Source organism: Neodiprion lecontei, chromosome 7 (genome assembly GCF_021901455.1).
Source record: "Neodiprion lecontei isolate iyNeoLeco1 chromosome 7, iyNeoLeco1.1, whole genome shotgun sequence".
Lineage (NCBI taxonomy): Eukaryota > Metazoa > Arthropoda > Insecta > Hymenoptera > Diprionidae > Neodiprion > Neodiprion lecontei.
Window position 1 is genome coordinate 12,755,344 of NC_060266.1, and position 15,127 is coordinate 12,770,470.

A 15,127-nucleotide genomic window follows, 5' to 3' on the forward strand; every position below is an offset into this window, starting at 1 on the left:
GCTACCTATTACAGAATTATATTCACTATCTTGGCTACTATGTACATTATCATGTATTTCTGATCTTGATGGTACACTTTCAAAATTTGGTCCATCAATAGTAACATCAAAATTTTGAGAGCCTGACTGGGTTTCTGAACGCGCGAGTGTATTTTCATTGTCTTGACCGGATAAGTTTGTCTGTTCAAATGACATAGCTTGCTTCATTCTAATAATACTTAATTTAGTTTGTTGTTCAACGAGACGACGTTTATGTCTATTTGAATAGCAGTCGTTACTTTTTCTTTTACGTGTCATTTTCTGAAATCAAATATCATAAATAATAGAAGTATAATAAAGTATAATATTCAATGTTGCGAACATAAAACTTTGAATAACAAAAGGTCAGTCAATAATTTCTCATTTGATGTGCAGGAAAATAAAAGTTTATTCTGAAAACAGTCTGAGAACTAATGTTTGTCAGGGTCTACTATACAGTTGACTGCAAAGTTAAGTTGTTTAACATAAAATATACACTGAAAATATGGACGTAATGCCACTATTGATATTAGATTAGTGTGATTGCCAATCGAATGGTAGCTGGTTACCCAATCATTTGATCAAACATAAACTAAATGATTGGTTAATAATAGTCTTACCTAAAACGTATGTTGTATATTTCGAATACACAGTTGACTGTCAGCTGCTCAACCTTTTCCTGCAATTATTACAGATGTTTCAAGATTTAGTTGTAAATACATGAGTGTGATTCAAAGCAAATAATATGTAATTACTGATCGGCGGTCTCCACGCTAGTCTGATATCTTTCTAACTGAAGCTAGATTACACGAGGCTCAAGGTGGTATACGCCAGATTGAAATAACGTATAAGCAGAAGAGTATATTGTGAGAGTATATTCTGCTATTTTATAATCAACAATGATAGGAATGTGCATAAAACTGAAGCTGACATAGGACGTATATACAGAGCTCTGTACATGCCTTACACAGCTTTTTATGAAATAGCCTTGTTCTATTTGGGCCAGCGAGATACACTAAGTGTTTCATTAGAGCCCGTCTATATGTATAGCGTGAAAAATAATTATAATGCATAATAATATCCTATAATAATTATAGTAAAAATGTTAAAAACGTACAGTTTTGAATATACAGGCCTCAATCAGTAATTAACTAGTGAAAAGTAAACCGAAGTTTGATAACGTTCGGCGTATCTTCAAGTTTCAATTGATCAACAATTTAGTATAAATTAAAATTAGCCTTTATTAATAAATAGCGACACTATACGAATATCGGAATATGCATAATTTAATACTGCATAAGGCAATTATGCCGTATCATGTGATTTTCCATCAAGGGGGAAAATCATCATGCAATTTGAAGGATAATTATCAGGACGAATTTTTCTTTGGTGAATCATTCTGATTTGGATAAACGAAGATCTGTTAACCAAAAAATATGAGAAAAAAACCAGAAATTTCCACACACAATTTCCACTATTTCTGACTTTTTCTAAATATTTGGTCAAACACTCTTAGTTCATCCAGATCACAATGATTCTCCAAAGGAAAAGTTATTCTGACAAAAAGTTATCCTTTAAATACGTAGCATGACTTTTTCAATTCTATGGAAAAGCAAACGAGTACTCACTCGTGAGAGGTCAACTGCGGTTAGGAAATAACCTTGTTGAGTAAACTATAAAAAGATTTAATATTATAGATGTTTCATAGTTGGGAAGTCAACGATCGTAATTATTTTATTTAATTCACAGCTTGCCAAAAAATTATAAGCAGTATAATACTTTCTGTTCACACATAAGCCAGTATTTCAATTGCATACCATTCAACACGTGGTGGCCAAGGATAGCCGATTTAGCAAGCAAACTGCAGAACAGCGTACATAGCAAATATGCACGTAAATATGTAATTATGCCAAGTAGCTAAGGATATTTTTTGGTCTAATTCTCTACACATTTATTGGAAATTAAACATTTACTTACCAAATATCCACTTTTCTTGCCACGTGGGTTTCTGTAATTTTCTCAAGAGATCCGTGGTATCTAACGACCTGTGAAACGCGGTGCGAAAGAACAAGAAAGCTCGAGAATGAAGGATGGAAGAGTGCACGACGCTGCGCGACGGTGATGCGCGAAAAATTGGCGCGACGCTCGAGCACGTGCGCTCGAGTATGCGACGTGATGCCATATTTTTAGGGTTTTTCAGCGCTTCCTCGCGGATAAAACGCGAATAAATAAGGCGCGTTAATTTGAATTAATATAAGTACGACGGTAATTTTAATAAACATGTACGTAGAATAAGAATGTGAATAAATATTATAATATTACAATTAGTGTAAACCGGTCACCCAGGAATCAAAAAGGAATGTTAATTGTTGATAAATTGTTTAGTTAAAATATAAACACTGCTTGTTTATTCTTATATGGTTCAGACGTAAATAACGAATATTTATGTATCCGTTTAAGGCGTTCGAAACCACCACCTCCAATACTTGAATATTCTAAACATTGGAATTTGGAAGTATCTGGTCAATGTTATACTGGTTTTAAAGTAATCACGCATTCGGTGTGGACCACACTTTCGGACCCGTTCTCACGAGTCCCTTTGGCAGCTTTAAGAGTTCGTTTGATTTACTTCCGTGTAGAGTAGGAGCGAATCCGAGGGAGAATTGGATCCCCTCTCGATTTAGGGGCTGGGCTTTTTCCGCCCACACGTTTTTCTGAGGTTTTGGAGGGAATTAGTTTAGATCGCATTAACACGAGTTCTGCAGACTAGTGCAGACCTATTTCAATCTTTGACATTTCGAGAAATATATATATACCAATTTACATTTTTTTTCCCTCGGAGACTATTTTTTAATATCTTTATATCTCCGTGCCACTTCAACGGGAATAATTTAATATTCCGGGGCGAATCCAGAATCCATTTGGCGGCGTAAAATCGCAACTTGAAATCATATTACAATTAGTAACTTCGATGGAGTAACTCGGTGAAGTCGGCCATGTTGACCGGTCGGCTCTATCGTAAAAGCGCGATTTTTCAAGCACCCCAATATCACTATACTAAAATACCAGTTAAGAGATATTGTTCGAGAAAATTGGTAGATTCAACAAGACAAATGAGAATTATGACGCCCAATTCGTATTCCGTCAAAAAGTCTTCAGTTCGGTCTTTTTGACTGGACGTAGCTCAGTATGCATAATTATTAAAGATCCATAACTTTATGAAAGGTATAAATATTGAAAAACTTTATGCACGTGTCCATTATGGAAAATTTGAAAAATGACAAATTTTATGAAAAATACTTATGTATACACACATAAACGGAAATATTACTGAAACGTTTCGAAAGTTCGGGTGATGTTATATTACGCTTGAAATATTTCTGAAATATATTTATAATATCAAAAATGTTATATTGCATTTGAAATATTTCTGAAACGTTTCGAAAGTACCGGTGATGATATATTGCGCTTGGAACATTTATGAAATGTATTTATAATATCGAGAATGTTATATTGCATTTGAAATATTGCTGAAATATATTTACAATATCGAAAATGTTATATTGCATTTGAAATATTCCTGAAACGTTTCAAAGGTACCAGTGCTATTATATTGCATTTGAAATATTTCTGAAATATATTTATAATATCGAAAATGTTATATTACATTTGAAATATTCCTGAAATTATGTAATGAATCTGAAATGTTGTAACATTTCGGAAATATTTCTGACATATTTCGTGCCGTGTGGGTAGATCTAACAAGCAAAAGAAAAGAAAATAATATAACAGAAAAGAAGAAAGAAAATTAAATGACTAAATCGGGATGACCCCTCATTTCGACGGGCGCTAATCACCACTTTACTGCCAAACAATAATTCAAAAGAAAAAAAAACAAAACAAGGGAGGTGACTCGACGCGCTAACCGCGACCGTCCTCTACTATTCACGGCGCTAATCACCACGTAACCATAAACCGCTAGACAAAAACTTAACCGAAATCATACTCGACGTGCTAACCGCGATCGTTAATAAATCTAGAAAATTCCTTATGCCGTGCGCTGATCGCCATCTTACTAATGAACAATAATTTATGAACTAAACCAAAAGAACGTGACTCTACGCGCTAATCGCGACCAAATTAATAACTCTAGGAAGCTTTTCTTTTCGTGCTTGCTTATAGCGTATCACTACGCATCCGAGCTCCAGTCGTAGTCGCTATTTCCAAAAAAATTTGCAAACCGTCCCGCGAATCTGAGCGTCTACGCACGATGATACGCGACCTACACGAGAGGTGACACTTTTTACCTACGCAGACTCGACGAGACCCTGTGCAGCGGAATTTGGCTACACTCAATTTCAAACCGAAATTGGCTCCACTCACAACCGGGACTTTACACGAGACTCTACAGGAACCGGGTTGACTCTATGCGTTATCGCGAAACTCAGGCTACGGTCACCAACAAGGCGATTGGCAAACGAATTTCGAGTACTACTCTAACTCAACCAGGGCTTGGCCAACCGGGTGCCGGTGCGCCGATCTACTGGCACTCGAAATGCGTCCGCAAGGAATTAAAAACGCTCACCGCTTCGTAGCCACACCAAGAACTCGCCTACGCCAGTCTGAGCCATGTCACTCACACAAAAATAAAAAATTTTTTGTCTCTCTTAATATTTCTTTCTCTTTTTTTAAAGCTCGACCGTCGCGAAGCGTCGCCAGGACTCAAGTGTCGAGCTCCGCTAATCGGAGTCGCAATTCGAACATGCCTCGAAAATAGGCGCTATCCGTCGTGAAAAACTCTCCTGCTCTCATTGGTGTTTTCTTTCCGAAATTCATACAGCCTAACTTATGGCTATATTTGGCGCCCGCTGTGGCCGGGTGATGATTGGCTGTCCAGTCTCCGCTATCCCGTAGTTTGACAGTGGCGTAGTGACGACTTCGCGAGGTTGCCTGACGTCAGCGTGGTGACGGGAGGCTACGGCTCGCTGGCCACCAACGGGAATCTCGTCCGCTTTGGGTTCCCTCGCGGCAGAGCTCTCCGTTGACGCTTTCTCCGTAGCCTCGTGTGAGGCCCTCCTTTCGTCGCGATCCGCCGCGACTGCCATCCGGTAACGTCGTTCGAATTCGCCGCCAGTCCCCTGCATGATGCCGCACTTACTCGCAACCAAAAAAATAAACAAAAATCCTGCAAAGTCGTAGTCGCTAGACCGTCAATGGTCCCCTCTCAGAGTCTCGGATGCGTGACCGTTGTCCTGGCGCTCTTTTTCGAAATGAGTCGCGGTCTGATCCGCGGGATCCCTAATTTCGTGACCCGTCCAGGGTTCGGGGAGCCGTTTGGAACGCGCATCCGAAATGCCACGTTACAATATATATACATGTAAGGAAAATAAATATTTCAAAGCAAAAACCCGTTATAACGCTTGGAATCTCTCTCTCGCTCTTCCATTATACCGGGACAATCTCTTGAAACTATACATATAACGCGCATGCGCCAAATAATTTAATCTCATTGGTCGGTGAAATCGCGCCGCGGTGATGTTTTCATCTGCTGAGCAAGGCGCCAACGTACACAAAATGAAACAAAAGCTGTAATTCTCTCGCGCGTAAAGCCGTGGATTGAGGTTATGCTGCTGTTTATTTTTACGTAGCGTGAATTGTCTAAGAAGAATAGTATCGTTCAGCCATACCGTGGTTGATTTCGGAAGATATTCAACCGACGCAATAAAGAATTTAACGGAAAAGCAAATATCAAATGATACAGAAATTGGGTGTTATTTATTGAAAGAAGAAATCTGAAATTCAACGTGAAATGTCAGTAACAAGTGGGAGTCTGAACAAACAAAGGTAGGTAAGTAAAAACAATGTTTATTGTGAACAGATTCTTTATTTTCATAAAATTAAAAATAAATGAATGGTTGAGACCCAGTAGAAGGTATTTCCAGAGTAGATTCGTTACGGTGCAGTGCTCCAGAAGTCAGTCATTAGTGCTGATGAACATGAAATAAATAAAAGAAATGAGTAACAAGAAATAAAGAAATTATTCATCTTAAACACGAAGCTTAAGAGGACAAAGAGTAGCAATTAACAGAAAACGTACCGGACGCAATACTCACAAAAACCCTCGCCGACATCATTGATTAGTTGACAAAGTTTTTGCAGCTCCATTGTACAACAATCAATGTTCCGTTAACAAAGAGGGTTCACCAGATATCCAAGAATAAAAAGAGAAAAAGAACAACAGTTAATATTACAGTGTAACTCATGCTATTAAAGAAAAATTAGGAAACAAAACAATAACTTACAAGGCAATCGTCCGATAACACTGGGAGACCAATCTCCACTCTTCTGATCACCCCTCGTCTGGCCATTGGTTGCCTTTCAAAAAGTGCTGCCTTTTTTTTGCCTTCAAAAATACCGAAAGATCCTGTTTGATAATGAAAGCTTCTAATATTTTCAGGTACGAAATAATTCATTGTCAAAGCGGGACTAAATTTGTCAGGCATGGAAGCATGTAAGTAAATTTCCAATTACGTGATCTTTGACAATGACAATATTTTAACATGCATTCAATGATAAAATTTGTTTTTTTCAGCAGGCTCGAAGTTTAAACTTTAATTAACACGAGGAAAATTATGCCTTACCTGATGGTCAAAACGTTTAGGTGGCAACGATCCTGGTTTCTCGAGCGGTGCAATCATTAGAACCATCGAACCTGGTCGTTTCGTCAGACATCAGGTGCCAGAGTGAATTTTATCAGGCCATCGCTACCTTCTTAACATCAGTTGAGGCAAAATTGAAGAGCGGGATATACTACAGATCATAATGGCTGAATATCCCATCATTTTACTTTGATCGAGCCAATAGCGATAAGTTTGTTACTTAACCGTTGCTGCCAATTCATTCTACCGAGGAATCATTCTGTACACCATTGTAATTTAAGCATTATTATTGACCAGCATTGTTTCTCAAACTTTATACCATTTGATTTGGTATCTTATTTTGAAGCTTACTTTTACTCTCTTTGGCATTGAATTCAGATAAATAGTTTTTCAAGTCCTCAATTAGATTGTAGGGTTGAATTTTGCAATCTAAATCTAGAACTGTTAAATAAGTTCAGTTAAAAATATCTTTAAATTTAATCTTAGTTGACGGTGTCATCTGGCTCGCTAGTTGCACGATAACTTGAAACCAAATTAAATTTTACACTCTTTATAGGGTCCTACGCTAAGACTGAAAGCTTGTGAATCTCCATGTACCGCAATTATTTCTGCATTTCAGGTTAGCATTGTCTGGAGCAAAAAAAAATCCATTTTGAGATTGAAAATGGAACCTGAAACACAGAGTTATTCAGTAGCACGAATTGAAAACCAAGAATTTTATAATGGTTTCTGCAACAAAGGGACTCTTTCCAAATATCCTTGTTAGAAGGTGATCTGCGGAGGACTATGAACAAGATATTGTATCGGATTACATTATTTGGAAAAAAATCTTCATAAACTTCGTTAAAAATTAGATATTCATTCATTTTGATGGAAAAACGGGCACAATCTTGAATCCGATAAGTCAAGATCCTCGTAATAATGTTCTGACATCACTCTAAAACATGATTGTCCTTGAAGCTAATTGTGACATTGAGGCGCATTTTGAAAAACTTGATTTTCAACTTGTGTCACAGGATGTGATTTACGTTCCTGAGTTCTACGCTTTCGATTAGATTTTCTTTGTTTCGAACCGCACTAACATGAAATACAGAAATCATTTTAATAAATCTAATATTACTTGAATTTTCGATTTGAGTATTAGGTTCCCTCCATTCATTTAATTAAACATCATTAAAACATTATTCAAAATACATTGACTATCGACTCTTCGTAAATTTTGTTGAACTATTTTCAAGAAAAAAAAGATTCACAGTTCCGTTACAGATAGTGAGACATTCAAATTTCTTGAACGCTCGGTTTAATGTCTCATTTTCGTAAGTGATAAAATTCAATATTACCGCCTGAAATCACAAAAGAGTGAGAAAGTTGCTTAGTTGCTTGAAAGTGGCGATGATCTTTGTACATCTGACAAATTGAATGGGCAGATAACAGTGAATATCAGAGATGTAATTAATTTGGCCGTATCACCTGTTGATAGATAAAAATTCCATTGTTATTTCTAATGTACGAAATAATAAAAATGATTAAATAAAGTGTTCGCACCTACCTGCTGCGTTTCTTCCAAGCACCCAACATTTAAACAGATTTCTTATTTCAGTCGAATAAAGCCAATTTTCAAAGAGCATTAGCATCAACCTTCCGAGTCACTACCTCGACTGTTTGAGATTCTAATCTCAAAAATTCGTATGAACTACAACGCCGCCAGAAACAGAGTTTGACAGCTGAAACTCGGAGTGGCCAGCCTGCCCGATCAGCCGATAAAACTCGCGCATGCGAATTATATGTATAGTTTCAAGAGATTGTCCCGGTATATGTATATATATATATATATTGTAACGTGGCGTTTTAGAGTCGCCCGTCACTAGAGCACGCAACCATTATTTATCTTCAGGAAACGCGTCCTCAGCGGGATACTCCAACCGAACTCGATACAAAATAGACCACCACTACTTTTAACTAATTCTTTCTATTGTCTGATAGATTGCATGGATTACTGGGATAGATAAACAAACGTGCTCTTAGTTAGGCTTGCTATACAGAAACTGATTTATATGATACTAGTGTATGGTGTAGTGTATGTCTGTGTGTGTACGTGAATACATATATAGATATACAAAGTATAATAGTTTCAAGCTAACACTCCCTCTAAACTATTAATAACAAAAATAAAAAATAAGAAATGTAATGAGAAAAAACTAAATAACATTTTTGTAAGCAATTTTAAAATAAAATAAATGTTCTTTTTGTTTGTTGTGATAATAGAAAAGTCTTATAATTAATTATCACTTGTTTCTTCTAATCCTGAGTTGTTGAGGCAGAATAGATGTTTTTCTTTCTTCAGCGGCTTCGTCAGACAATCAGCTACCATCTTCGTACTTGATACATGTTCAATTTCAATGATGTTGTTTTTCCACATATCCCTTATGAAGTGGTGTTTGATGTCGATATGCTTGACTTTACTTTTGTAGCTTTCATTCTCTGCTAGATTTATTGCACTGTTGTTATCTACTTTTATAATTATTGGTTTAGAAGCTACTTCTGGATCAAACTCCATGATTAATTGTTTCAACCACTTAGCTTCTGAGCAGGCAGCGGATAAAGCTTGATATTCGGCTTCACAAGTAGAGGCTGCAACTGTCTTCTGCTTTTTTGTTGACCATGAGATTGGAGAACCGTTGTAAAAGAATATGTAGCCAGAGATTGATTTTCTATCTCTCACGTCATTGGCATAATCTGCATCTGAATAGCCTACTATCTGATTAGATTTGTCGTTTTGAAGCTTCAGTCCTAAAGTTCTTGTTCCATGCAGGTACTTCATCAAATGTTTAAGCGCTGCAACATGAATTCTCTTTGGATTAGCGTTGAATGAGCTAAGATATCTTGCTGCAAAGCAGATATCTGGCCTGGATGTTTGGCTCAAGTATAAACAGGTACCTACTCCTTCAGCGTATGGAAAATTTGGCGTTACAGGACTTGAGTCGCTTCTATCTAATTTCACATCTGGTTCTAGTGGAGTGTCTTCATCGTTTGCTCCCTCTAATCTAAAGTTACTTATCATGTTATTGATGTAAGTCTCTTGTGTGACGTACGTTAGAGCCTTCTCCCTCTGAACTTCGAATTTTATATTCAAAAAGAACTTGAGTAATCCTAGATCTTTGATCTTGAGTTTTTCTGCTATGGCTTGCGCAAATTCTTCTTTTAACTGTTTCGACGGACTAGGACCATTTGGTCATCTACGTAAATGGTGACGATGATCCAATCTTGATTGTTTTTATACTGGTACACACATGTATCAACTGCACTTTGCTTGAGGTTCATCTCTACTAGTATTTGTGTAAACGTCTCGTGCCACGCTTTTGATCCTTGTTTGAGTCCATATATTGCTTTGTTCAACTTTAATACTTTATCTTCACTTCCTTTTTGTACAAATGGTTCTGGTTGATTGACGTAAATTTCTTCTTTTAGTAAACTTTTCAAGAATGCAGCATCCACATCCAAATGATAAATCTCCAGATCATACTTCATGGCTAGACTCACCAAAAATCTAATCGTAGCGTAGCGTACAACTGGTGCAAATGTCTTGAAATAATCGATGTTGATGGTTTGCATGAATCCTTTGGCGACGAGTCTTGGTCTGAGTCTTACTATTTTGCCATTTTCATCCCTCTTGATCTGGAACACCCATCTTAAGTCAATCGGTTTTCTATCTTTGGGTAATTCTACAAGTGTAAAAGCTTCATTTTCGTTAAATCTTTCCATTTCAACTTTCATTGCTTGGTACCATTCATCTCTGAGTTTTGAATTAAGAGCTTCTTGCCAAGTTTTAGGCTCTTTTATCTTTTCTGTTTCCTCTTCTCTTTTTCTTTTTGTTGTGACATTCGCAGTCATAACGTAGTCTTTAAACTTTGCTGGTGGATTCTTGTTTCTCGTAGGCCTGGTCGGAGTCTGTGTTATCACTTGCTCTCTGACTTCTTCTTCTTCTTCTGCTTGCCTATTTTCAAGTTGATTTTGCTGTTGATCGTCCATTTCTTGTCTATGAATTTCAACTGTTTCATCTAATGACATATCCACTACACCTGTTGAGTCTCTTTCTTCTTCTATTTCTTGATTTAAATTTATTTTTTCTAGGCACTTTTCAAGTGGTAAGTATACAAATTCTTCTTCTTTTTCTTCTTTTTTAGGTAAAGTAACTGCTGGAGCTTCCTTTGGTTTGAAAAACATTTCCTCTTCTATGAAAATTACGTCCCTGCTAACGGTAATCTTCTTTGTGTTGTGATCAAACAACCTGTAGCCTTTCTGAGTTTCACTATAACCAATAAACATTCTTTTACTTGATTTTTCATCCTATTTCTTTCTCTGTTCTTTTGGTATATGTTTCATTGCTGTACATCCAAAAACTTTTAAGTGACTTAAGTCTGGCTTCCTGCCTGTGTAAATTTCAAATGGCGTTGATCGAATACTTCTTGAAGGTGAACGATTGATCAGATAGTTTGCTGTATATGATGCCTCGGCCCATAGATACTTTGGAGCATTTGACTCTAATAAGATTGTCCTTGCTTTTTCCACGATGGTTCTATTTTTCCTTTCAGCAACTCCATTCTGCTCTGGTGTGTAAGGGCATGATGATTCCCATCTTATGCCTTTCCTTTTGAGAAAGTCTTGAACTTTTTTGTCCTTGTATTCCAGTGCATTGTCAGATCTGAGAGTTTTCATTTTCTTATTTGTTTGATTCTCGGCCAAATTTACATAATCTTGTAAATACTCCAGTAAGTCTGATTTTGCCTTTAAAAAATATACGTGTGTGAATCTGCTCATGTCGTCTGTGAAGGTTAGTATATACCTTGCTCCACCTAATGAGCTAATATTCATTGGGCCACACATATCAGAATGCACTATCTGAAGTAATTCTTCTGCTTTTTGGCTTTCTTTTGGGAATGGCAATCTTGTTTGTTTACCTTTGATACAGCTTTCACATGCCTGATGATCTATTCCAATAATTTTACATCCAGTGGCCATTTCGTTTAACTTTAGCATGTCATGCCTGTTCAAATGGGCTAATCTTCTGTGCCATATAGCGTTTGGCACTTTTGAAGTTTTGGCTAGAGCTGCAGTTTCTTCATCTTTTCTGATAAACTTCCACATCTTTCCTTCTTTGATTGCTGTGGCAACAATTTGATTAGTCTTCTTATTTATGATATCACATTTTTCGTTATCAAAACTTGCTCGAAATCCAGTCGCGGTTAGTCTGTGTACGGAGACTAAGTTTGCATGTAGTTTAGGTACGAGTAGTGTGTTCTTTAAAATCACTGGTTTGTCCATGTTTGATAGGTTAACTTTAGCAACTCCTTGGCCAGTGGATTCTACTAACCTATTATCAGCCAACCTTACCATCTTTGGTTTTGTTGTGTTAAATTCAGATAAACACCTCTGAAATGGTGTCATGTGTTGAGTACAGCCTGAGTCCAGATACCAATCTGACTCCTTACACTTTTCATTTGTGATCATCCATACAATAGCGACTGCTTCTTCATCGTCATCTTCTTTTGCCAAGTTGCTGGTTTCTGTTTTCACTCTGCAGTCTTTTGCTATGTGTCCATAGGTGTTGCATTTGAAGCATCTTCTATTCTTGTTGCTATTGTTATTGAACTTGTCGTTATTGAACTGCTTCTTGTAGTTATTCTTCTTGTTGAAGTTGTTATTGTTGTTGTTGAACTTCTTTCTGTTAAAATTCCTTGCTGCGTAAGCATTTTCTGTTGCACTTTTCTCATCTTTTATCACATCTTGAAGGATAATAGATTTAACTGTCTCTGCTGTAAGCTTTTGACCTGATCCTTCAAGTCCCATCACCATAGTATCATACTTGTCAGGTAAGCCAGCCAGAAGCAGAGCACCTACCAGTTCACTATCCAATTTCATCTTAAGAGATTCCAACTTCTGAACTGTGTCAGATATTTTATTGACGTAATCTTCTGTATTAGGGTAATCATCAAGTTTGGTACTTACTAAAGTTTTCAGTAGACCCACTTTTCTATTTAGGCCACCTCCATCGAATGTACTCTTCAGCTCGTCCCACATTTGCTTCGGAGTGGAGCACTTTTTAATAAGAGAGTAGTTTTTCACATGTATTGAGCTGATGATTCTAGATTTCGCCTTATTCATTTTGTTTTCATCACGTGTATAGCTTTCAGTATCTTCTATACAACCCCACAGATCTTGGTCTTTTAAATAATATTCCATTGCAAAGGACCAGTCTGAGTAATGTTCTTTCGATTGTAGTTTAATTATACCAGCTAGCTGTACGTCAGCCATCATCACTTAGATCTGGTATTTACTTTTTGGTTTTGATCAATATTAACACCTAGCACTATATTGATTCTCTTGTCTCAATATCTCTCTGCACAAAGTTTTTGACGTTTTTAACTAATATTGTAACGCAAAAAATGAGATAAATGAGAAAAATGTTTGTAAAGCATATAACACAGCACTAACACACCACAAAGGTTAGACAAATTTTCAGAGCAACGATCACGTGCGCACTTAGCCACACTATAGCCGTTTTGGGGTTAGAATTTATTTTGTCCAATTTCTACTATAAATTCACTGAAACCACCAAAAATAAACTTTTATCTCGTTAAATCCGAACGGTGCAATCAATAATTTAAACGAATTATAAGGCCCATAACCTATTGTCTGATAGATTGCATGGATTACTGGGATAGATAAATAAACGTGCGCTTAGTTAGGCTTGCTATACAGAAACTGATTTATATGATACTAGTGTATGGTGTAGTGTGTGTCTGTGTGTGTACGTGAATACATATATAGATATACAAAGTATAATAGTTTCAAGCTAACACTTTCTCTGTAAATTCTGTATTTCGCGCTTCGGTGCACGCTGATCGGGTACTGGACGACAACGATCCCGACCACCGAGGGAACCACAGCTACCGATATCCACCGTTTCCAGCTCCCGATGACTTCGCCTACCGACGGTCTAATAAAACCATACTGGCTACCTTAGTGCACTTCTTTTGCTACTGGGGTAGCATCCACCCGAACCTTCCGTATCGCCTCGTCTGCCGGTAAACAGGGAGATGAAAATCCTCCCGACAGTCGAGGGCACCGCTCCTCAAAGAGGAACCAGTCGCAGGCTCTATCGGATGCCCTAAGGATGGCATGAAGGGCAGACCGTAGCCTGCCATCTTCCGACTTACCGGCCTGGTGCTGGACCGACCCCAAACCCCTACGTCCAGATTGATAAAGACATCGTTTCGAGGATCGACGCAGCCTTTCTGTCGGCAACGACTACTCACGTTCTTGATACTATAGGCAGATGGCCACTGCCTATACACGAAACTGGTGGAAATGAACAATGAGGCGTCACTCTCCACTCGCTAACTTTGACCGAGAGGCACCTCGTATATGCCTTCGTCAAAAAAGTCCCCGATGATAGGCAATCTGGACAGTAAACTGAAGCAGCTGTTAAATCGTACGAGTTGGTGTCAATGACGAAATCACGAGCAGCACATTACGTTACATCTAGCGGTAATCTTTGAAAACGCGTGACCACACCTCAACCGATTTTCGCCACAGGCGGATGGCCTATTTGCGGTCGGCGTCACCGAACCAATCAAAAGGAAGAAGAATCACCTCACGACAACCGCGAGATCGGCGAGCCGAACTCCGACCTCCGTCTATTCTACGCTTGACCCGCTGATTGACAGCACGAATTCCTGCATCCTCACGATTCAAGTTACCGATACCTCTTCCTCTATCGCTATGTTTATATCGTACTATCGTCTTTCGTCCCGCTACCGTTTTATTATTATCATCGTTGCACTACCGTTAGCTTCATCCTTGTTCCCGTAAATTTCCTACCGTATTCCTAGTTTTCTGCCGTTTTTCTTTCAGTTTTATTCAATTTAAATTCAGTGTCGTGTGCCCGAGGTCACCGTTAAGGTAAGGCTTTTGCCTTTCTATTGTATCGTTACGGAGTTGCTCATAATTTCTATTCCTTTTAGTATTGTATTTATCGACATTGGTTGCATCGTGCGATGCCAGTTTTGTGTGAATCATGATCCACAGATTAGATTTGCAGTAAGCCGCCGTGCGACTATATGATTCCAGTAATTAATAATCTTTGTGTCTGAGCGACCTCGTAACTGCCGAATAATCAATTCTCTTGTTTTTATGAATTTTCTGATTATTTGTGAGTTTCTATTACTCTGCTTCTGTAGTTTCTATCGTATTTTGAGCCCCATTGGCTTCACGTTTCATTCCATACTCTTTTTTTTTGTAATCGTAGTGTGCCTTATATTGTATTTCCGTTATTGCGTATTATATTTTTATTCATTTCCTGCCTATTGTATCGTATATCGACTTCCTTGGAGTATAACCGAGCGTAGAATCAGCCTCTCAATATGACCGCACCTTTTTCTATTGCTATT

General features: G+C 37.8%; 1 protein-coding gene and 1 long non-coding RNA gene across 3 annotated transcripts in view; one reads left to right on the plus strand and one right to left on the minus strand.

The window, feature by feature from the left end:
• Positions 1-15,127, plus strand: part of LOC107217405 (regulating synaptic membrane exocytosis protein 1) — a 1,749,170-nt gene that overhangs the window by 652,018 nt on the left and 1,082,025 nt on the right. The gene's annotated exons all lie outside the window — the stretch shown is intronic.
• LOC124295524 lies at positions 264-2,137 on the minus strand. Its single transcript, XR_006905475.1, has 3 exons — positions 1,996-2,137; positions 639-697; positions 264-300 (listed from the first exon to the last, which is right to left on the minus strand). It is a non-coding gene; the product is annotated as an uncharacterized LOC124295524 (long non-coding RNA).